The following is a 24,372-nucleotide window of genomic DNA, read 5'->3' as shown; positions in this document are numbered from 1 at the left end:
AAAAAAAAAAGCAAGTACATATTACCACCATGTGGCAAAATTTGCAAACAGTTCTCTCCCAAATGTTTTATTTTCAAGGTTCAGTGGCGTGTCCTGTAGCCCAAATGCCCACTCACGTTTGAGATAAAGGATATTTGTCTAAAACACTTAGTAAGAAAGAACTAATTAACTCTCTACTTTCATTAGTGAAAAATAATACCACAGTGATCTTGAACAATTAATGTTAATTGCTTATGCTTGTATGAAAGACCTTGACAAATTTACAGTAATGGTTTATCTTCCTTTCAGGAGCAGAGAATGAGTAGCCCTCCCTAGGCTTTAGGCACACGGTGTGACATTAACTCTGACTTAGTTAACCATTTGAGAGGCAATTAAGTGTATCTGTGAAGAAGGGGGGGAAAAAAAAGTACTTGGCAATAACGGTAATACAGACAGATGTACACAGGAATTTCTTAATTTCTTTCTGAATACTTTTAATGCATTAAAATGAAGGTATTTAATGAGGTTTGCAAAACAAGCAACTTCAGTTAAAGGAAAAGGAAACTGGCAGTGCCATTAAAGAACAATTTATAAGGCTGCTTTAGTAGAAAGCTGTCAGCTATGTGTGTGTTACTCATTTATGGGCTGTTAGGGAAAAAAAAATTAATTAACATTTAACCTGTATAAAGCTCTGGCAAAACAGGTAAAAGAAAGATCTTCGACTATGCAAGTTTTTCTCAGCCAAGATATTAAAGAAAATGTAAAATTTCTGTGGAATATGAAGAGTGAAAGGCATAACTTTTGCTTTCAGCTTCCTCATCATTGAAGTCTATTCAGTATTCAAGCGCATACAACTTTGAAACCATTCTTGGACAAAATGATATTGAGATATCAAAGCGGCACATAGGCAGATATTAAAATTCTACTGAAAGATTTCTTATGGTCTTTCTGTTCCCTGCCTGCTTAATACATGGTATAGAAGGATCCTAATCAATGCCTAAGAGTTGTGGACGCTCCCAAATATACTGCAGGCTTCTGCTGTATGAAATTGAGAGGTTATTTCCCTTTCTCCTTGCTATCGCGCCAGAATAAAAGCTTAGTTTCTCCCAGCTCCAGTTCCTATGTTAAAATAAAAGTGCTAGAATGTAGGCGGCCTTATTTTGTGTACAGCACATCCAACAGCTGTCTGATGTGGATTACTGCTTGGGAAGCTACTGCAACTGCATAAACTTGGCATGCTCAGTGCATACGCAAGCTGATTGAAAATTATGTTCTACTTTAATAAAAGAAAATGGAACTTGAGATCGGAAGGACCTTTTCGAGTATGTGGCTAGTTTCAAAGCACAAAAATCTTCCAAGTTATTTGAGACTGCTCACGGTGCAAATCACGCTATTAATTCATCTCTGTTTTGGAACACGCCATGGAGCCCTTTAGGATATCTTTCCCAATTGCAGCAGGGAGGAAAAAATGCTTGACAAATCTATCGCTTTGGGTGGTCAGGAGCCCCCCAGCTCAGCAAGGCCATAATCTCAAGTTCAGGAATTCTGCCACTCTTTCCAGGATGCCAGCACATAGGTGGATGGCAGTTCTTAGCTTCACATCAACGCTGCCTCAAGTCTGTCGAAGAATTTTTGCTGGGCTCAGTGCTGCAGCAGTGAAACGTGCTGTACTTCAAACACTGGTCACTCGTGGAAAATGAGACAACAACCCAAGACGCTGTCTTCTCTTCTGACATTGCCACACTCTGAGAAAGTCAGCCCTCTCATCAGGCATCTTAAACACCATCTGTCCGTGTTGAGAATCCATTGCTAAAATTTGCTGAGCCTTATGATGTATGTCCCTTGCTAAAAGTAAAAACGCTGCATGGAAGATGATGAATTGGACAATATGCTTGCTTTAAAGCTTCAGACTGCTTTCAGAGCGTATGGAAATGCCAGGCAATTATTACACACCTCTGTAATTCTTGCTCAAAGTTATTTCCCGTTTTAATTCTCTTCAGAAGAAGGTGTTAACTACTTGGCTCCACAGGAAGAAGAAAAAAAAAAAAGAGGAAAAAATCACTTTTCAATATGCATGATAAAAAGAAATAAAATCATATCTTTTTCTCTTATGCCCTTGAATATTCCTTGTCTTGGGCTACCTGATAACAGAACTGAAAAGATATTTAAAAGTCTAACATCACCTTTAGGGAAGATTCTAATAAATTGGGAGTTGCCCATCCAGGTCAGGTTCTTGATCCCTCCTGTCCACACTGCTGTCAGAAACAGCCCAGCTGTAGCAGGCGCTGCCGGGAAAAGCACAGGACCTGCTACACTAAGCGCTCCAGAAGAATTACACCCAGGCCTTCGATATTTCAGAACACCTAATCACTGGCACTCTTTTAGCTCTAAATCTTCTCATTGTGCATGCCATTTTCCAATGCTTCCTTTGATCTCTTGTTCTTCATGTTCTTTAAGATTTAAAGAGCTTTCTGTAATATAAAAACAAGGTATTGATTCCTGCACAACGCTTAGTGGAGATTTGGCAGAACTGAGGCACTGAAGTTTATTTTATGGTCCATTAATAGAGTGACAAATTCATTGGTCCAAGTTCTACCCTCAGGAAGACCTGACCCTAAGAAGAAAAATACATAGTTTCCATGGTACTGAATGTCACCTACAAGGCTTGAAGTATTCTCAATTGACACAACAGTGGATATGTATGGAGGAAACTTAAGAACTTTTAGGATTACATCTTATATTTTAGTGTGGCTTCTAGGACACTGTGTATATTAAACAAAAATTACATCATTTGACAAACATGGTCAACTTAAAGTTGCCCTTTGCTTTGGACACCATTGGAAGCATTGGAAATATATTCTGGCGGAACAGAAGTTAGAAATGCTTAGAAAAAAATCAAATCATTAACAGAAGAAAAAAAAAAGCATTCTTGTTTCCACATAGTGCTTCATATTTCTGAATCACACAGTCATTTAGGAAGCTATCAAGAGCATCATTTTATACATAAAAAAACCAGAGGGACATAACTAAAAAGATTTGCAGAGTGATGCAGCAGGGAAAATTGTCGATAAAGATAAATAAATAAAAAAACCCACAAAGCGTCCTCAGACCTGGAAGCACACGAACTTTCTCAATCGAGCGGTGGCAAAAGTTTGCTGGATATGATATGAAATAGTCCTTACCCTCGGGGGCATCCGGGCTCCCAGCCTGGAATTGCATCAACCTCCTTCTCTGTGGTCAAACCCAGTAACGATGCCTTTGAGCATCACTCTACATGTACAGTTTCTCTCACAACAGCCCAGTAAATACCCTATCGCTAACAGTGCAGCTAAGATGCAGAGATGTTAAGGGACTTCCTTTTGATCACACAACAACCGTTCCATCATTCTCCAGGAAAAACTTCTGTTTGGGAGTGTCTGGATAAAGGAGAATACTTGGAGTCAGGACACAGGTAGTGAGACATCACGTCTCTCCAAGCACCATCTGCCTAAGATCTCTCTGGTGCACAAACTTTTCTGTAACATATTGATTCCACCTCTCTCTCATTAGAGGAACACTCTTACAAGCAACCAAAGTATGCTTCAAAAAAATTCTCCAAAACAGAGGACTACCTCAGAGAGGAAATACAGAGAACTAGGTATTAAAATGCAAATTTGTTTTAATGCTACATCAAAGTTACTTGGTAATAAAGCCAAGGGATTATCCTGCTTTATGAATGCAAGTGATTCTACAGCCTTTTCTTCTGTTTAAAAAACATTTCCTGTACATTCCTAAATGGTTCGTGACAGGCCGCCTACTTTGTCTGAAGACCCAGATTTAGCCAAAACCGTCTCAATAGTGCTTGATTTTAATAGTAACAAAATGCAGTCCTTCATGCCCTTGATTAGTTCATTAGACTCCGTAAAGAAGATAAATGGTTTCTGTATGCGCACGCCTGAGGCGCGTGTTTTTCAACAGTTGCCTTTCCTCACTGCAGAACGTCACACCAGCTAGGTCCGAGCTACTAAAACGTTACTCGTATCATGGCACCTGTTGCAATAACGCATTAGTTGTCAAGAGAAATTTAACTGAACTGCAGCTGCATGGTGAGGCAAGATCGGGGAGTTGGAGGACTGGTAGAACAAAGCAGCCTCCCGAGTTCACTCAGCGATGAGACAAGCCTCTGATTTGGGACAAACCACCGCAACTGGAAGTGTGATCAATATGGAAACGCAAAGACAACCTCAGGTTTTCAGAGAATCCCGACACAGACCAGATCTGGTGCTGTCTACAGCCAATGAGAACCTTCCCAATGACCTCCTAAACACTGGATTGAGCCCTGGACCACTGCAGCTCAGCAATATTCGCCTGCTCCTGCTAGCTGCAGGCATCTCCTCCCTATCACAAAACCCAAGTATTAGCTCATCCCAAGGGATGGCAATTTTAGTCCCAAAACCTAAACCTCACACGGAGAAGAGCTGGGATTGAAAATGGCATCTTGTAGAGAAGCCTTCCAACTTGGCACATCTTGCTGCAGGCCACCGCTGACGTAGCCTTACCTCTAAGGTTTAAGGAACCAAAACACAACCACAGCCTTTCCATAGAATTTAATTCTTCTTTCTTGCCTCCAAAATGGCAACACAGACAGACAACTACCTCGGATCTATACCCTTCAAATTCATAATCTATTCCCCTGAAGTAGTAATCATACCTGGCTACTTGATTATAGCAGTGTTTCGTAGGTACTTGACTGCAGGAAAAAAGAACAAATGAAAGAGGGCTCCACAAAGTCTATGAGATTTGATTCATTTCAAGCCATTCTTGAAACCAGCAAAAACATAAAAGCATGAAAACCAGAGAGTATTCTCATACACTGAAGTCTGCTGACACCACTTCTGAAACAAAAGAGCCTGAATTGTTTGCTGAGATAGGGTAAAGGAAACTGGCTACTGGTAATCATATTAGCTTTGTTCTGATAAAAGCAGCTTACATAAAATGTGAAAAAAAATGGCTTTGCTAACATCAACGACAAATCTTTTCAGTTTTTCTTGTTCAGCAGAGCTACAATTTACCAACTGTAAACAAATAAAAAAATACTACTTCTACTTCAAGCAATTTTGTGAGTGTCTAACATCACATCCTTTTCCATTTCATAGAATCACGGAATATCTAAGGCTGGCAGGGACTTGACGTGGTCATCTGATCCAACCCCCTGTTCAAAGCAAGGATAACCAGTTGTTTCCAGTTCTTTGCCTTCCGAATAGTAATAAATGTCTCTTTCTAGCCCCTTTCTTATATTGAGCTGCAGTCACCTGCAGTGTCAGTCTAAAGACCCCTGCACAGAGAGCACATAAATTGGGGGGGGCGAAGAGTACTCAGTAGCTGGTAATGCAAGTGTATTGAGATAATTTAACAGGGAAAACCCATTATATTCTGCCATTTGTGCACTGGTAGAGCTCTTCAGCAATCAGCAGTCAATTCTACACTGCTTTTTTAATGTCAAAGTCACTTTGAGTTAACAGCACTAATGATTCCTATGGTGAATGCCAGCATTTGAGCTATTCAGGGAAACACTGAAAGGAGAAAAATCCTTCTAAAATCTAAGATTCATTCTCCATCTCACCCCCTTCCCCCAGTAAAAATCATTCAAAAAGTGATTCTTGGGGCCCACAAGGCATACTTTGAGACACGCTATGGAAAGGATCTAAATTTTTACTCCAGGCTAATGACAGAGCGTTGCTGACACTTTAGAAGTTCTTTTACAGTAACTACAGAAGACTTATTTTAGGAATTTACTGAGTCTCTAAAGTGACATCTTCTTAGGGAAAGAAAAAAAAAAAGATTCATTTTCTGCATAGCTGCAGCAGGCATCATAAAACCTTTCTAGAAGCGCTTAAATGATCCCTAAGTCTGAACACCACTGTCTTTTCAGTACCTTAAATACCCATTTCTTTGGCCCATAGTAAGCTGAAGTTGGTCTTCAACCAATAGTTCATTAACAACTGAAAGCCAAGCAAAAACTACTTGATTTTAATTAAAATATTATTTCATAGCTGATTTAATGGCTAAAATGTAAAGTATGGGTTGGATTAATTTACTGCGTGGTGGCATCACATGACACTGAGGTATTTTTTCAAGTGTGTAATTGAAACATTCAAATAAGCACAGATAAGATGCTGCCAAATTGGCTGCAATGCTGAAGAAGATGACTGGCAAAGAAGATCCCCTCTGTGTCTTTGCTTGCTTTTGTATCTGTTAGATGTTCTGTGTAATTCACTGTTAAAGCACTTCAATGTGGTTTTGCCTGTTGAAATAGGAAGCATACTTCTCTGCCAAAACAACATGGAATTCAAAAATTCAAATTCAAGTTTTGCTTTTCAAAACCAGAAAATACTGTTTCAGTTCCTTTCTGTCATCTGGGATAATAAAGGTAAAGCTTCCTTGGGAAATACATGTGTGTGTGCACACACAAATGCATGTCAAAAACAATCATTTCCATTGTACATAAAAGTATTTCCCTATATGAAAAACAAAACTTTGTATTATGCAGGCAGCCATGAACAATGCAAGTTTGCCTTCTTCAACTCCTTACCTCTTACTGGACAGTCCTACAGCATTTTAAGAGAAAGGGGAAAAACTTGTAGCAGTTCTGATCCAGAGAGAATTAAATTATCTTGAATTCAAGTTTTACCCTAATATAAGAGGGTATGACTGTATGACTCTTCCCTCCATGAAATTATACTCGGCTCTTATCTCAGTGAAGTTAAATACTTATGTAAACCTAAGACCCTATCTGCCTCAGTTCTGCACCTGTAAGCAAGCAGGAATAGTATTTCCAACACAAAGGAACATGCATAATCCTTTTGGACATATATTTGTATATAACCCTAGCAAAACAAAATAAATACATGAAATATAGGCCATGCAAATGTAGAAAAAAATGCTGAGCAAAACATTTTTGTTCTGCTTCTAGGTAGAAACAGTGAAGATATTTTTGGTCCAAACACATCATTCTGTTCCAACACATTACTTTATTCAATTTGATGAAAATTGAATGACCAGAACATAATTAATAGTTGAAACTCTTTCTGTTTAACAAATTGAAACACTCTGAATACTAACTAGCCATATGTAAAGCTCATCAATATTAATGAAACTTTCTGAAATGTATCATTTATTCTCCATGGACAGAATAGATATTAATTGGAAATAAGTCTTGTAAGTTAGGGTTTTCAGAGGCATAGAAGCGATTAGGGAAAAATTCACAATGGTGTCCAAGAGATTTAGGAGCCTAAATTCCATTTTAAAACTATGAATTTTCTGAAAATCCCAGTCACCTATCCACACCATGAATGCCCAAACAACCTTACAGAAGTGGCCTTCGGTACTGAGAATCCTACTTGTTGTGTCTTATTGCAAACATGTGAGATCTCAAAAAGTCCAGAAAAGCAGCAAAGGGAAAGTTAGACTCTCAAATTAGATTGTGGAAAAAAAAAAAAAAAATCACCATGCTGAAATAAGAGCACTTTAGAGTTAAAACATCTTAAAACCCAGTGTAGAACTGTCCGTAGAGCTATCTGCGTTGGATTCACAGCCCTAAACTTTCTTACAGGGAGAGGTTAAACCATGTAAAAAGTGAGCCATGCTTTGATTTTAATATGGTGCCAGATGCCCTTGGCTGACAGTTTTACAAAACTACAAAATCCTATTTTGCAACAAGAAAGCAATGGACAATAAGGAGAACTGAACAAATGCAAAAAGAGGCTGCAGAGATGTGAGAACAGGACCACACTGAAATAATCGTAAAACTAAGATGCACAATGCGCTACCAAAATACCCTAACCAGCCTGCCCCCTTCCCCGCCCCCCCCCCAAATGCTGCTTCTTAGGCATTACTGAAGAGCAAAAAAATTGCTATGATACACATGAAAAACATCATTTGGGTTTTTTTGTTTTGTTTTTTTTTTGTAACATACTATCCAGCATTTTAAAAATGGAACAGAAAATCAGCAGCCCACAACCTTGACATCAAATTTTGCCTGATGAAATGAGCAGGTTGTTATCCTCATTAAGAATACGCAATTCATTTGCATGTCTTCAGGTGCAGTCCTTGAACACTGATGTAGGACATCATGTTAATGGCAAAGGCAGTGTATTACCATAACAATTATTTATTCAACTCCTCACATAATAAAATAAAATAGAAGTTATCTAACATTGTGTGAATTACTTGAGCGACAACTTCAGATTATTCTGCAATGTTGTGGACTGACTTTTCAAATATGTATTAACACAATTTTGTCATTAAGTAATTGCCAGTGGAAAGTTTGTTGTTGGTGGTGGCTTTTCTACTTTTAATATCTTTCTCATCTCAACTGTTTATTAGATTAAATTTAAGGGGGAGAGAAACACGAGTCATTAAATCACCTGAAGGTGCTTCCTGTTTATGAGGCAATAACCATTTTCCTGGGCTAATAAATTCAAGGCCCGCAGCTGAACATTTATTAGCCCAAGATACAGTTATTGTTAAGTTAATTGGAAGCACCCTGAAGTTGTTATTATAATGAAACTTCTAATGATTAAATATTTGGGAGAAATCATCTGTTTTAAAGTGTGGGGTTTTTAATGAGAAATTGAGGAGTTTGGGCAATACTACTGTTCTTGATGAGTTCTAGCACCAAAGGAAAGTGGTTGTATCTGACTCGTTCTGAGACCACTAACGCACAGATCTGACGTGGAACGGCTCCTAATTTTTTTGCCGAGTTGCTATACGCGCTCATTAGTCAACTACCATTCTATCTTCCTCCCTTGAACGCCACCAAGACTGTAACATATTCGGAGATCGCTTCTTGCTGTGAAGACCTGCAGCTCACAGCACAGCGGAGGAGGCCACTCTTGTCCCTCGCTAACGCCGCTCCATTTCAACACGCTATTTCATCAAGCCAACACAACCACCTAACTCGCAGCGGCACGGCGACGGCTTTCGCAAGACACCGTTTTCATAACTAAAAAAAACCAACTCCCACAAAGTCCCCAGCTCATTGCCAACCAGGAAACCACTGAAGACCGGCGATCACCCTCGTTTACCTGGAAATCGGTGAATGTTTGCAAAACTGCCTCTAACGGCGGTGTGAGCGCTGGCTGAGGGTGGTTCTAGCCGTGGACGGCGTCACACCAAGTACAGCAGACGCTGCGGTAACTACTGAGCTGCATCGAAACAGAGATCCCAATATCAGATTGATCTGTGAGCCTCCAAAAGCAAATATGGATTGAAATTTAGCTCGATAGAAGTCCATGAAAAAAAAATTTCTATTGATTGCGGCATGAATTTCAGGAACTAACTTGTATTTTATTGGCAGGATAGAGGCTTTTTCAATGACAGCCCATGGCGTGAGGATCCCTACTGCACGTAGATGCTAGGAGACAAATTTATACTGCAATAACAGAGGTCTGCTGAAACTTTAACAGTCCTCTCTGTGCTCCTATGAACCAGAGCCTAAATCCATCACCCTGGGGAGTGCATCTCCCCGTTGCCTCCAGCAGCCAGCCAGCTCTGGAAGCCAGAGCTTAAGTAAGGCCATGCAGATGAGTGGATTATTTTGGTCTGGCTTACTGTGCCACACTCATAATAAGCAGGATGATGGGCTGGGGCCCAATTATTTTTGTGCAAGGGTTTTGGGGAGGAATCATTTATACCTCCTTCCGTGAGGCAGCAAGGACAATGAAACAATAAAAATCCCACCTGCAGGGCAGAAATACACGCTGCAGAACAGCTGAATGGAGAGCAATGAATGTTAAAAACAGGGTAAATAAGAGAAACTCACCCCTTGGCATGCGGGCTTGGCTTGCTTCGGCTTGGCTTTGTTCACCTTTGGCTCCCAAAGTGTCAATGAACCTCTAGCCAGTATCATTCCACTATCATTTTTCTTCAACACCATCTCTTTGAGAGACAAATAAATTTAGAATATCCCTGCGGCTTTCCCCCAAAGTTTTGGGGGACAGTGAACACACAAAGCCAACTTCCCCAACAGCGCAGTGCAATGCACGGGTGTCCACGGTGCTACGCCGACAGATTAGAGCTAACACCCTGCCAACTTGGAAATGGTGGAAAATCCTCCTAAAAAATGCACTGATAAGGTCTCCCTGTGCATCACCGCCTTACTCTCAGTCATTTATTTTTAGATAACAGCCATTTCCTACTGAGATTTATTTTAAACAGGTTGGTTACAGAATGTGGGACAATGATAATTAGTGTGCCAAGTACCTAGAATAAGTTTTAAATTGGTAGTGGCCTGGATGAGATCATCAAGGAGTTATTCACTATAGCAGCAGCCCTGAAAGGATTTTGGAAGCTGTCAGTGGCAATACCAACCGCAGGAAAAGTGAGCAGGCACACTATTAATACTGAAAGTTTCTGAAACTTGGCGGTAATTTCAAGGCCTGGAGTACATAGAGCTATGGACAAATATTTGTCCATAAATACTATTTCCACTCCCTTTAAAGCAAAGGCCATTTTTTCCATTGAGTTCAATAAACACTGGATCTGATATAAAGTGATCTGGCTAAAAGGCGTGTAAATGCAGCTGTCATTCTGAAAATCATTAATCCATCTGATTTCCCATTTGGGCAGCTTAAATTAATTTGCCTTGCTGCTATACCCTTGCAAAGCCCACACACTCCAGTGTAACTTTCTATTCCTGGCGCCACAGCAAAGCAACAATTACAACAGTTTTAGCAGTTCTTATTAAGAGATGCACGTATAAACACACTTCAAAGCTTATACCAATGTGTGAACCTCAAAATATTATTTTTTTAAACAACTCCATGTATTTAATTTTATAATCTAATGCATGCATATAAGCACACTCAAAATTATCCTATATATCAAGCTTTTAGTTTTTCCTCAGAATTTTTTTTTGCTATTTTTCCTATATAATCATGTTTAAGAAAGCCTTATCAATATTTAGCTTGATTCACACTTTCCAAACAATGAAACATTTAATTAAACTCTGATCCTGTGAAAGAAAACGTGTAGATTCAGTAGCTGTTTTTTCCTCTAGGTCCCCTACGAAAATATAATCGAGACTTATTATGGTACTGAAAAGGTTTGGAGGTCCAGTGAAAGAGAGAATAAGCTAGCACCCTCTTGTTAAGTGCATCAGAATAAGATGGTATTTCTGCAGGACAGGCTTGGGTTCTCGTTAAGGCTTTGTCTGAACAAGCTAAATAGTGGAATATATGAACATATGAGCAGGTCCCACTGCTGGGGGGTTGCAGATGAGAGGAGCTCCTTCCACAGCTCTGCACAGCACTACAGGTTTCTCTGCAGCTCCCCAAACCAGGCACACAAGGTCTGGGCGCTGGAGAACACCAAAATTAAGGCTGCATTTGAAAAATCTTATAATAACAATAGGTTCTGATTACTTAACACAGTCAGCTCCTTGTATGTAAATCAGGAAGCTAGATGTACATCTTCAATGCATTTTTTTCCCCTCAAAATATCAGAAAGCAGCTTAACCTTGAAAATACTACTTAGCTCACAAAAGAAAAAAAAAAAAGTAGTTTATTCAGAAAGTGGTAATTAATTTTCTACAGAGGCTGAAATCACTCTGCCTAAAGCAAAATCCTTCTGACATTATTAAATGTCACAGTGCAGTTAAAGCACAATTATAAACTAATTCACAGAATAAATCTCATTAGTTTCCTGAGGCCTTATGAATAAACTGACAGAAAAACGTTACCATATTTGACTTTCATCTTGGCTTTCTTGAAGAGATACACAATCAAAAAGCATAACATTTTAATAATTACAGATGATTAAAAACAGATAGTTTGAAGAAACAGCTAGGTGAAACCAACTGCTGCATACTTGTGTACTGCGTATGGAGCAATGGAAAAGTCCTCCACCTTCACCCAGCACTATAAAATTCAATCTAGAACTAAAAAATACATTTAAATAAGCAATGAGAAAGTGATTTCAGAGGTCATCCGATCCGGTGGATCTTGCAGCGACCAGATTACAGGACGGTGAATATAACCGAGCATAACGTGTTGCATGTCCTGGACCATGCGGTACGTGTTTGCGCATACAGCTGTACCCCGGCTACACGCTTCCTTAATCAGACAGGTGTCAGCTCTGCTCCAGAAGCTGCAAAACTGAATTAGTTCACTGCTGGAATCCAGGAAAACAAGCTTCATTTCTCATTAACAGTGTAGAAAACAAATGCGTTTGAAGCAAGCAGTGGTTGCAAATAAAGGAACAGAAGAAGTTTTTCATCGGTTCAACTTTCAAATAAGATATTTCAGTATTTGAAAATCTTGGCGTGGTTTTTTTTTCTTAAAAAAAGTTGTAGTAAAATCAATAAAAATTTGTGAAGCCTTTCTATTTTAGCTGTTTACAGCTCTCAGAATTTCTTCGAATTTATCTGTTTTACACACCCCACATGGATGCAACAAAGGAAGCAGGAACTAGACAGTCTAAGTTTGAAAAATACCTTAGTTATTCCTGTTTCCTTGCTCGTGCTCTGCACATAGCTTTCACCTCTACATTAAGGCATTGAGGTCAAAATTTTCCGTGGGGACAGGTGCTAGGCTGAATCCAGATTGTTATCTACTTAATAGATAAATTAAATTCTGCTGGAAAATTAGGATGACTAAAAGTGGCCACTAAAGGCAAAAACTTGCCCTGCTGAGTTGATGACAAGGGATTTATTCTCCTAAAGTCTTTCAGATTGACTTGCATAATGCAGTTTTATGAGCTAACTAACATGACGAAAACACATTTATTGGAAAATTCACGAATCGTAAAGACATACAATCTCCCTGTTGGATTCAATTTCAAAGGAGTAATTTCCTCCTCCTTGGTAGCAGATACACACACACAGAGGTTACCGTCTCTCTTTGTTTAAACAGGGATGAACCTTCTGGGCCTGGGAATTTGGCTTTGATTCAATTACTGCTAAAGGCTAAGCAGCTTATCCGCAGCTTAGCTGAAGCAGAGATCCAGCTGGCCCACAAAGCCCAGGTGACAATTGAAGTTTGGAGCAGAAAGTATGGATCCAGAATTCGGTTCAAGACACTGAAAAGACAAAGGCCAATGGGAAAAAGTGATACAGACTATCCTGTGGGCTAAAACACTGGGATGGGGTTCAGAAGATGGGACTGGGGTTCCTGGTTGTGTTACAGACTGCGCAGAGAAACGACTGAAACTCAGCCCTGCGATTCCGCTGCTGCAAAACAACTCAGCATTCAACTCAAAGCCGTTCCTCAATATTTTCTTAGACGTATGTTCCTAAAGAACTTCCACTGATACCTGTACACTACTTGAGTATTACAAATAGTCATTTGTATCCTGGGCTGCATCAAAATCGGCGTGGCCAGCAGGTCGAGGGAGGGGATTCTGCCCCTCTGCTCCGCTCTCGTGAGACCCCCCCTGCAGTACTGCGTCCAGCTCTGGGGCTCCCAACACAAGAAGGACGTGGACCTGTTGGAGCGAGTCCAGAGGAGGCACGCCGAGATGATCGGAGGGCTGGAGCACCTCTGCTGGGAAGACAGGCTGAGAGAGTTGGGGTTGTTCAGCCTGGAGAAGAGAAGGCTCCGGGGAGACCTTAGAGCAGCCTGCCAGTACCTAAAGGGGGGCTACGAGGAAGCCGGAGGGGGACTTTTTACAAGGGCGTGTGGTGATAGGACAAGGGGTAATGGCTTTAAAATGGTCCCTTCCAACCCAAACCATTCTATAATTCATTCTGTGAAATATGGGACCTGCCTATGAGAAGTAGATAAACAAAAATGAATCTCTTCTAATTTTACTCTGTATAAAAGCGCAAACACAAACCTGCCAGATCTTTACAAAGCCCCCGTAACCACAGACCAAATGTTGGACTTAAATGCAACAGTGGCAATTTACAGCAGCAGAGAACCTGCCTGATTCCATAACAGCAACCACAGAGAAGTTTAAATTTCTAATTATGGGGTGATCATAAACAAGTAGCACCTGAAAACATAATCCAAAACAAATAAAAAGATGGTTGACGAGTTCACTAAATAAAGAATACACAAAAGACTTAGATACTGCAGTAAAGAAAGCATGTTTAATATCCTACTATTAAATGGAATAGTAACATTTATTTTTGCACCACCTTTACAGTGTTATTTGTATCAGAATCAAATTCAAAGGTTTCCTCTTCTAGGGGTTTTGTGTGTGTGGTTTTTTCCCCTTACACTGCTATGGTCAAGCTAAAAACATCACGTAAAGGGAAATAATTGCAACATTTTTTGAATCATATTGGATATAAGAGGGAGAAGAAATATAAATCAATCTTATTTACATTGAGACTACAGTCTCCTGTGACCTCCTACCTGACAGCTTCTTTTCCCCTGTATCCTAATACATGGATAATTTTTGTAATAGAAAACTGAATCTAAAGATTTTAAACCTTGGTGTTTTAAACAAATTCAATTCATCCGTTAAAGGATATAATAAAAAACAGAACACAATTTAGTGAGGACTTGAGTATTTTTCTTTTTGCAAAGGAAAGAGATAAACAGTCACTCTAAGACAGAGAACCTGAAAATAACCATAACTAAAAGACCAAAGAACCATGGCAAGAAGATGAACCTGCTCATCCAAAGAGAAACCTTAGAGAATAGAATTCTTTGCAGCTTTAGAAACACACTAGTCAAGTTAGCACCATCCTATGTATCACTGTTTTTTTCAGGAACTGAATGAAGTGTAGCAGGTAACTTTTTCATGTTACATTCACACTTAACTCCCGGACTCAAGTCATCTAAATTAGGAAGCTGCACATGATAAATTCAGTCAACAGCAGACGATGAGAGAGGCAATTCCCGGGCGAGTCAGATCTGATGCAGGAGTGTATTAAGCAAGGCTGACTACATTAATGCCTAATATCAGATGAGATGGATTTAATCTTAGTGCTTGTCTGGGACAACCAATTTTAGTGATTTGAGAAATTGGTTATAATTCAACCCATACAGCAATTGTTTTCTGGATAAAGCTGCAGCTCCAGTTTAACTCAGTGGGACTGTTGCAATCATCTTTAAGTAGGTGGATAGATCTTATGAATCAAAATCTAATCGTTTTAACGATACTAAAAAAAAAACAGGAAAAATGTACTTGGCATCAGAGACTGCAATCTCAGAAAGTCGCTAAAGCAAGGGGGAAACTGCATTTGTTTGTATTCATTTCCTACTGTGGTAATTATCTCTGCAGATTTCACGATAAGTCTCTGGGAAGGAGTCACTGAGAGCTATAACACATTATTCAGCAAGTGTCACTTTGTGGGAATGGAACCAGTGTTTATTAGAGAGCCATAAGCAGACTTTTTACAATGAAATTGTAACAAAGTAGGCTAGTTTGATGTTTGCAAAAGGAATACTAATTTCCCTGCTGTCTCTGGGAAAATCTGCTATTTTCACGAAGACTTTTCTAAACCAATAAATCCTATGCCAGCAAGAGGCCCGGTAAAGATGCACAGATCTTAGTAACTCATCGTAATCCTTTGTAATCCCTTTAGAAATACAACCTGCTTACAAGGATGCACGACTCTTGTGTTCTGCAAAAATATTCCCAATCATTCTGGATTGAAGAACCCAAGGGCTTGGGTTATTTTCTATGCAGCTGAGAAAAAGGCAGTGATTCAGAGAGTTGTGCTGCAGCAGGTGCAGCAGTTGTAGCGCACAGCACCACAGCTGTGAGAGGGGCTATTTCCTCCAACCCAAGAAAATTTACACCTTTACAACTTACATCAGACACTGCTCTTATCATGCCATTCCACCAGCTGCAAGGGGGAGACAGTCGTTAGGCAAGGAGTTCACAAGGCAGGGCTCACTACGCTGGGAAGCCGTGCTAACCCTTCTCTAATTTCAGATCTGGAATTTAAGCAATAATTTCCATGCCTCTGTTGATGGGGCATGGGGTTTTCTGTGCTCCCGACCCCAAAAGGCAACTGGGAGGATCTGGGACAGGTCAACATTTCAGAGAATGAGACCCGGTCTTGCAAAAGTTTTCCTGTATTTTAAGGATCTACAACCCAGCTCTTTAGAAAAGAGCCAGAAGAACCAGTACAACTAGATCTTTTCTCCTGCCAACCACTCCTCAGATACTTTCATTCTACCACATACACTGTCTCTAGCCACTTAGGAGTTATCTGCGCACAAAGTTTGCACTTTGTTAACAATGCTGCATTAATAAAGATAAGATACTGTTGGTAGGAAGGTCATTCCTACCGGTCTATTTGATCTTGTATGGAAACAAAAGACCTGTACCTGAATCTGTTGGCCTAGTTTGTCATATTAGTATTTTCACTCACCTAAATGTATCTTTATGCCAGACAAAACAAAAACAGAGAAACAATAAAAACCTTCTTTCAACCTAAAAACACACAAAATAAGCGAGAATCTGGGAAATAAACCAGCCTCGGCTGATAATCCGGACTGAACAAAGGATTCTCAATGCTACAGGGAAAATAAAAACCTGCCTTGAGCTGCACAGTTACAAGAAAGAAATTTGGTTGAAGTCCAGTCCAAGCTGTAGAAAAGTTTGATTTTCCCCCCCCCCCCCCCCCCTATAGATTTCAAGTCTGATGGGGAACCAGTTAATTGACTTTCTGATCCACAAAGAGAAGAGGGGGGCACAAGATAATCCTTAACCGACAGAGGAAAGCCGATGGCAAGTGCAAGGGTAATTAATTTATCTTCAAAGTCAACATAGATTCATGCTCTGGGAGAATTGCATAATTAACACTGCAAGGGGAACTGCAGCAAGCAACACTATCGAACCTGTCCTGCAGGTATAAATTCAGATTCAGAGTTGACAAGACAGTTGATGCAGATCAGCAGAGCTCTGTGGCTGGAGCCCACCGGCATCAACGGAGCATCTAACCCCAAAATTGCAGCAGGCAGTGAGGAAACAAGTTGGTGCAGCTGCACCTCACAATTAGGGAAGGTTTCCTCTCTTGTAAAAATTATTCCAGCCATTAACTGAACTCGAGTCAGCTCCCTCATAAATAATTTTGTTAATAAGTAGATGTTAATTTTATTCACTGGGTTGGTTTTGTTTTTTTTTTTCCTATTTCCCAAGTTTGTTATCAGTCAAAAGAACCAAGGTCAGAGATATACCAAACAAATGATGCCTGCAGCAGATAACTCAGAAGTCAGTGGTGCTTAGAGACTAATAATTAAGGTCTGATCTTTTGCGTATCGGACACTTTAAGCAGCAACAGTCCCCAGTGTTGCTCATATTTAAACGAAGGAATTAACTTCCCAAATCCTATTCAGAGACCCTTACAAAACAAACCATTATGGTTAGCTATGTTCTGGGAAGTTTAGGGGAAGTTATCTACGGACATAACTATACAGCTTAATGGTAGCACTCAGTTTAAAAAAACCCAAACCACAACAACTACTACATGTATGGAGTACATTTTATCCCAAACATTTTATAAACGGAAGTATAAATGCCATACAAGATGTTCTTCTTAGGGATGGGTTTTGTTGGATGTTCTTAGCTTTCAAAAATGATTTACACTCTGAAAGACGCAGAAGGACACATCATGGACTTTTTGGAAAAATACAGGAACAGACCTAGATTCCCAAAGATCACCTGCATAACTCTCCATGGGATCCTAACTAGTAAGATACTGTTATACCTAGTAGGAATTAGGAACCTAAATGTCTTTGATGTTCAAAGCCTATGTTTAATCCAGGACTGATTTCTACAGAGTTAGGCATCTAACCCAATTGAGAGCTCCGGAAAATCCCACTAACACACCTGAACGTTTAGACACGTACACATCCCTAAACCTGAGTCTTAGCCCCAGCTCCACGTGGTTACATCTGAGATTTTCCGTTATCAAAGCCTACATAATGGTTTATGACTGCGTCTTGGGACGCTAATTACACAGCAATTGAAATGGCTGTGGCAGTTCGGCAGCATCAAAGTCATGTTATCTATCAAATCACCAGTATTGTTTTCTGCATTTCTTACAGGGGACATGCTCCCAAGCTTACTGGAGACAACAGAAAGACTGTCACTGGTTTCACTAGTGGTAAGAACGGGTATGTTACACAGAACTTCCATCCGATCCACAGTCCCCTCCAAATCAACTACCTTGTGTTGTACATATATTATCAGAAACAAGACAGCTTGACACAGTTAGCCGGTCAAGTGGCTTGCACAGGAGCCACATGCACCGCTCATTAGCCAAACAGTAGCACTTCCCTCAGGTAAACTTAGCATTTAATATGGCTTAACTTCATCATCAGAATATACGCACACAGGCATTGGAAACATGAAGTAATGCTTAACACATACCTCTTTGATACAACGTTGGTATAGTCTGAGGCTTGACATCTATGGGAGAGCCATGGGAAAAGTCCTCAAACACATTTTCTGCAACGTAAATAAAGGAATTTTTAGTATGCAGGGAAGCTGCGAGTAATAGAGCAGAAATTAAAATGCCAGTATCTGGTAAATATCTGTGCTGGCCATTAGCAATGGCAAGTAAAGCTATTTTTACAAAACAGTTGCTGTAGAACAGAGGCATAACCACACTGGAGTGCAGTTACAGCTGTGTGCATGTAATAGAGTATTTTTGGTTTGCTGGAACAAGAGAATTTATGACTGAGCCTTTGAGTTTTTGCAGATAATAAATGTACTTCTTATTTTCTGTATATCCATTCATAAGGAACATGTATGTATCTGTAACAAGAGGAGGAGAACAACATTACCCAGCGAATCACCAATATAATTTGTTACATTTCTTACCAGGAGCATGACTTCAAACCGGAGGAAGTGTGCATGCGGGTACACACATACATATACGAAATGTGCACACCTACACATACATATGTTTTAAAAAACACATGGGTTAATATCTATTCCATATACAGCGCTACACAGACATCATCTCATTGCTTTCAGTCAGAATTTCTGACCTTTCAGTGATGCACTGAGACCAGAACGGAGACAGGATTTTACCCTAAGGTGATAGTTGACTATATAGGAAGCACAAGACGCATCATCCACATTGCATGTGACAGCTCTTCACCAAGAAAGGCAACATTTTCCTACTATAGTTTAAAAACATAAATAAAAAAAAAACCCAAACCACACTTTCAAACTTTGGCCAAACTATAGCACAGATAAAATCTTGATGCTAATGATTCGCCAGCCACAAATGAGACTGAAACCGTAACTTGAAGGCAAGAATGGCAAGGGGGTTTGGAAGCTAGTCCTGGTACCGAGAGCAGTGCTGTCCTTCAGTGCCAGGCCCACTGGCATCAGGGCTGCATGGCATTTTAGCAGATAAACTCTCCACAGGCAAAGGGATTTTTAGCTCAGGTCTTGGAGCCAGCAGCTCCATTCTCATCATCTTCCTCTCCCCCCCGCAGCGATCTTTTGCAGCACAGCTCTGGATGTTCATGCAATCTGCAGAGCGTGACACTGCCGCAGATGTGCGCCCGCTCGCTTTTGGCTTTAGCTACGGCTAGTCTCCAAAACCAGGCAAGTTCTGCTATCGGCATGAGTGGGAGCAGAAGCAAGTCTTAAGGGTCTTATTTTTGGAAACTTTGAGCTCCTTCAATTCCTTCTCTGCTTTGTTCAATACCTGGGAGGGTCAAGTCCAACAGCAAAACACTTAGCTGGGCAAACCCCCTCAGATTCGATGGGTTGGGCCGAAAATGATTAGACAGCTTCCATGTTCCCTCTCGTGTATACATTTGCAGTGCCTGTCTCTAATGAAGCTAATTCACAAAGGTAAAAAGAAAACAGAATCAGGTCTCTAGACTGCAGCTTCCTAGGACTCAGCTTTGCTTGAGCCCTCAGTCATTGGTATTGATTCACATCAACAAAAGCACATCCCCACTTGCTAGCAATTTGCAGTATACATAAACGTGCCATCATAGAGCAAAAATTATAAACACAGAAAGCCTTGATTCAGCAATGTCATCTAACCTCCCTCTGTGATATAGATCTGTCCACTTAGGAGGGATCCTTGGACTAGCTGTTAAGAACATTGTAGAAATCCAGATACTATTTTAAAAAAATCAGAATACAAGGTATTTCTACAGAGTTTCTTTTTGCTAGTACACTTCCATGTGAAAAATGTAGTTATGCAAGAGACACATCCAACAGCCACTTGAGCTTTTGCTGTGCAGCGGCTAGCCCCAGAAAATCATCAGCACTGGATATAGTCTAAGCACGCACACATCTGTACTGATTCCATTTTTCAATGGTGCTTTGATTAAACATACCAGACTGGCCTACAGGCTTCCTCAGCAGTTTGAAATGCAGGTCTGCTCCCTCCTTGCTGCATGCAAATGTTATTCTTAAACTGTTTATCACCAAATAGCTGGATGTGGATTCTCCCAGGCAAGCAACAGACCCTGGCAGCTTTTACCTGTTGTTGGCAGAAATCAGTTCCCAAGTTCTTCACCCACTGACGCACACAATGCCTGCTTGATTGCTCTCTTCGAGATCAGTCCTTGAGGTGCTGAGCATGTCCTTGACTCCCCTGAATTCACTGGGAAACAAGCAGATACAGAAAGTCAATGATATCTGTATTTCTCTCCACCGTCTTTAGCTGAGACCATGTTCCAGGAGAAAAGGTGCTGTCAGTACCAAGAGGTTGGGAGCACGTTGGTTCAACAGGGTAAGGAAAGCCAGCATTTTCTATATTCTGTTAAATCAGTTTTTATGGAAAAACAAGCAGCTGTTGGCTCCAGTACAGTCAATTCAGCATTTTACACAAGAAAAAAAAGAAAAAGCCAAAATAAAACACATTCAGAGCTTTCAAAACATGCTCTTTTGTTATCTCAAACAACCTTAGTGGGAGCCAAAGATCTGCAGTACACATCAGACAGATGTGCATTTCAGCACAGAGCAGATTGCATGTTTTCAAGCTGCTGGTTTCCATCTGATTTAATATTCAGATTCGTTGGCGTACACCAGCAGCTGAAAATGAAGGCCTTCCAGAAACTCAACTTTTCAAGTCATCATACAATTGCTCATGTGCAACAAAACAGAAAAAGCATATGGGGGTGGCACACCAGTGCTCTGTGAATAATTTCCCTCTCTTTTTATATTTCTGAAACGCAACGGGAAAACATTTTGAAATATGGGCTTTGAAAAAGGAAGCAAAACAAAGGTTTATATACCATTTGTTACATGTGCTGGGAAGGAACCGTATGTTCCAGGAAAGGGCTATTCTGAACTTTGTACAGCTGCGAGCAGAGCTGATCTGCTCAGAGCAAGGAAAAAATTCCACACGCTCAAATTCCTCTAATTACAAAAGCGTTACATCAGCCCCAAGTTGGATTTAGAATTTAAAGGTTATCCCAAACACAGCCATATGTAAGTCAAAATTTACCATGAACATATACGATAGTATCAATTTTATGCAGGGTGACATTTTTCACTACACTATAGTAATTAGATTAAGTTTTGGGATACAGCTGTCTCATGCAATTGAAAATTCTCCCTAAGCTGTCATTTACAGAAGGTACTCCTCCATATTTCCCATGTGGTCCTTCATGCTTGTAATTTGAATAAATAATGCTCCTAAACTTACTTTCAGCCACAAAGTGATTTGAAAATTATCAGTCTGATCATGCAAAGTCTCTCCTGATTCTAACGAGCTGTCAACATTTTGAAACCAGCAGTGAAAGAAAGGTCATTAGTGGGGGCAAGGAAATAAAAAGCTGAGGAACAGATTTTCATGCTGGCAGGAAGAGGAGAAAAATCAGACACTATCTCTCCTGGTCTTCTCCATGCTATAAAATGCTGCTTTCATTCCTTCCAGAAGATTTTGTCAAAATACTAAGGCTTTGATAGGATGCAAAGGGAAAGATCTAAAGGTATGAGGTGCACCTGCTTTTGGCCCAGAAGTTAGTATTTTACAGTAATAGAATCCTATCTCTGTATTCACAAGTAGAAAAAGAAGTCGCCTGGATGGGAGATGCTATATAAACAAAGTGAAAAGGACACTGGAAGGAGGCAGAAACACTCAGATGTGTTCCACATTTTACTAAGGCTTTACCAAATGTTCAGGCAAAGACTTTGTCATGTAAACCAGGCCTATATAGTTCTGCCAAGGTAGCACAGACAGCGATAGCACAGAGATCCGAAACCTTATTAAAAGATCCCAATACTAGCCCCTATCCTATTCTCCCTGTACAGAAACCAGGCTGCCCATAGATTGGTTTAGCAACTGTGCTGGTTTTGGCTGGGATAGAGTTAATTTTCTTCACAGTAGCTGGTATGGGGCTATACTTTGGACCTGTGCTGGGAACAGTGTTGATAACAGAGATGTTTTTGTTATTGCTGAGCAGCGCTTCTACAGAGCCAAGGGCTTTTCTGGTTCTCACCCCATCCCACCAGCGAGCAGGGTGGGGGGCACAAGAAGTTGGGAGGGGACACAGCCGGGACAACTGACCCAAGGGATATTCCAGACCATATGACATCGTGCTCAGTATATAAAGCTGGGGGAAGAAGGAGGAAGGGGGGACGTTTGGAGTCATGGCATTTGTCTTCCCAAGTCACCGCTACTTAGCGCGCTGGAGCCCTGCTTTGCTGGAGATGGCTGAACACCTGCCTGCCCATGGAAAGCGGGGAACGAATACCTTGGTTTGCTCTGCTTGCACGTGCGGCTTTTGCTTTACCTCTTAAACTGTCTTCATTTCAACCGACGAGTTTTCTCACTTTTACCCTTCTGATTCTCTCCCCCATCCCACTGCGAGGGAGGCGAGCGAGCAGCTACGCGGTGCTTAGCTGCCAGCTGGGGTTAAACCATGACAGCAACACATTCATATCTCCATCCTTTTGGAACAAATCAAAAGTTTCTGCCGTCAGCAAACTCTGACATTGAATGTCGAATTGAATGTTTCACCTTACACCAGGCAGAGCCTCCCAAACAGCTCTATAAAGAGCAAAGACAACAGCTGCTGTCTTGTGCTCTCCGTGGTGTACTATAACTAAAGGCTTTCTCCCTGGCAGCGTGCAGCAACCGCGTCATTATATTACTTTGCGCAGCTGAACACTGTGGACATAAAGAACTCAAGACACAACCTTCGGAAACATATTACAGATAAATAAATTGCCTTTGACGTTCCCCATTCCTCTTACACTTCCAAAGACAGGCTGAATGTTGGAGCATGATGAATTTTCCCAGAGATGTTCAAGCTAAATTAATAGGAATGATCTGTTTATTATAACACGTATAGCTCCAACCCACCAATTGCAGCGTGGTTGTGTGGCAAGGCTGCTCCCTTGGGTACCATAACAGCTAAGCCACAGCGTGGGCTTCACGTTGTGCTGGTTTTGCCTGGGATAGAGTTAATTTTCTTCGTAGTAGCTAGTATGGGGCTATGCTTTGGATTTGGGGGGGAAGTGAGCGAGCAGCTGGGTGCTGCTTAGCTGCCGGCTGGGGTTAAACCGTGACACACGCACTCTTATTGACTAATACATTATGCATCATATCTCAGCAAGAAACATTCCCAGCGGACCTTAGACTTAAAAAGAATGAGTAGGAAGAGAGTCTACGTGTAACCTGGATGAAGTAGGTGCTGAAGAGGAACAATAACACGGCTTTTTATAGCAGAGACGGGACCTAAAGGGAAGATGACAAACTTGGCTAAGGGGTAAAGACAGAAAAGAGACAACAAAACATATTGTTACAATCCGTCCCGTAGGTTGAAGACTTCTGGTTAGATTGCATCCCTGGGTGATCATAGGATAATTCGCACACTCACATTAAAACAAAAGCCCCGTTGTGTCTCTGGAACTGGAATTTCACAAGTGTGAGTTCCTAACCTCGGATGAGAATCCAGCTTTCGTGAAACTGAGGTGCCTTGGACTGGGTTTTGGCTTGGCGGGGCTATGAAATTCAGACCTGCAACCAGCCTCCCTTAAAGTTTGGGGAGTGTTAAAACATTAAAGCTTGGATCGGGTCCTAACTCTGCAAAAACCAGCAACCTAGCTTTCCGAGTCCAAAACTTGTTTGGAGCTGGGAGTTTTTACCCTGTTGGGCCTGTGTGATGTTACTTCTCTAAGTCTCTCAACCTCAGCCGTGGTTTTCTCTTTGATAAGATAGGTTAGCACTCCAAAAGTGTTAATTCAAGAAAGTTTTGGAAAATATCAAGATCTAAACATAAATGCAAATATATGTGACATAGCAGAGCTACAACGGCTTTTCATCTTCATAGGATATCTTTGACATCTAGCAGAAGAAATGCTTATAAACTTAAAAAATACTTATAATTTCTGCTTACCCAGTGGATCTATGAACACATACATAGATATAACAAGGGTATTTCTGCATGTATAAGATTTAGGAATAGTGGGCAGAAAAATGTCTGAGACACCAAGAAATTAAGGCCATGTACTTTTTTTTTTTTC

General features: G+C 40.6%; 1 long non-coding RNA gene across 1 annotated transcript in view; it reads right to left on the bottom strand.

The window, feature by feature from the left end:
• Window positions 1-20,680, bottom strand: part of LOC128150236 (uncharacterized) — a 172,356-nt gene extending 151,676 nt beyond the window's left edge. Inside the window, exon 1 of the long non-coding RNA XR_008237992.1 lies at window positions 20,378-20,680. This is a non-coding gene — a long non-coding RNA (uncharacterized LOC128150236). The remainder of the gene's footprint in view (window positions 1-20,377) is intronic.
• Window positions 20,681-24,372: the final 3,692 nt, after the last annotated feature.

This window comes from Harpia harpyja, chromosome 13 (genome assembly GCF_026419915.1).
Source record: "Harpia harpyja isolate bHarHar1 chromosome 13, bHarHar1 primary haplotype, whole genome shotgun sequence".
NCBI classification, from domain to species: domain Eukaryota; kingdom Metazoa; phylum Chordata; class Aves; order Accipitriformes; family Accipitridae; genus Harpia; species Harpia harpyja.
This window is presented reverse-complemented; position numbering and strand designations above follow the sequence as displayed.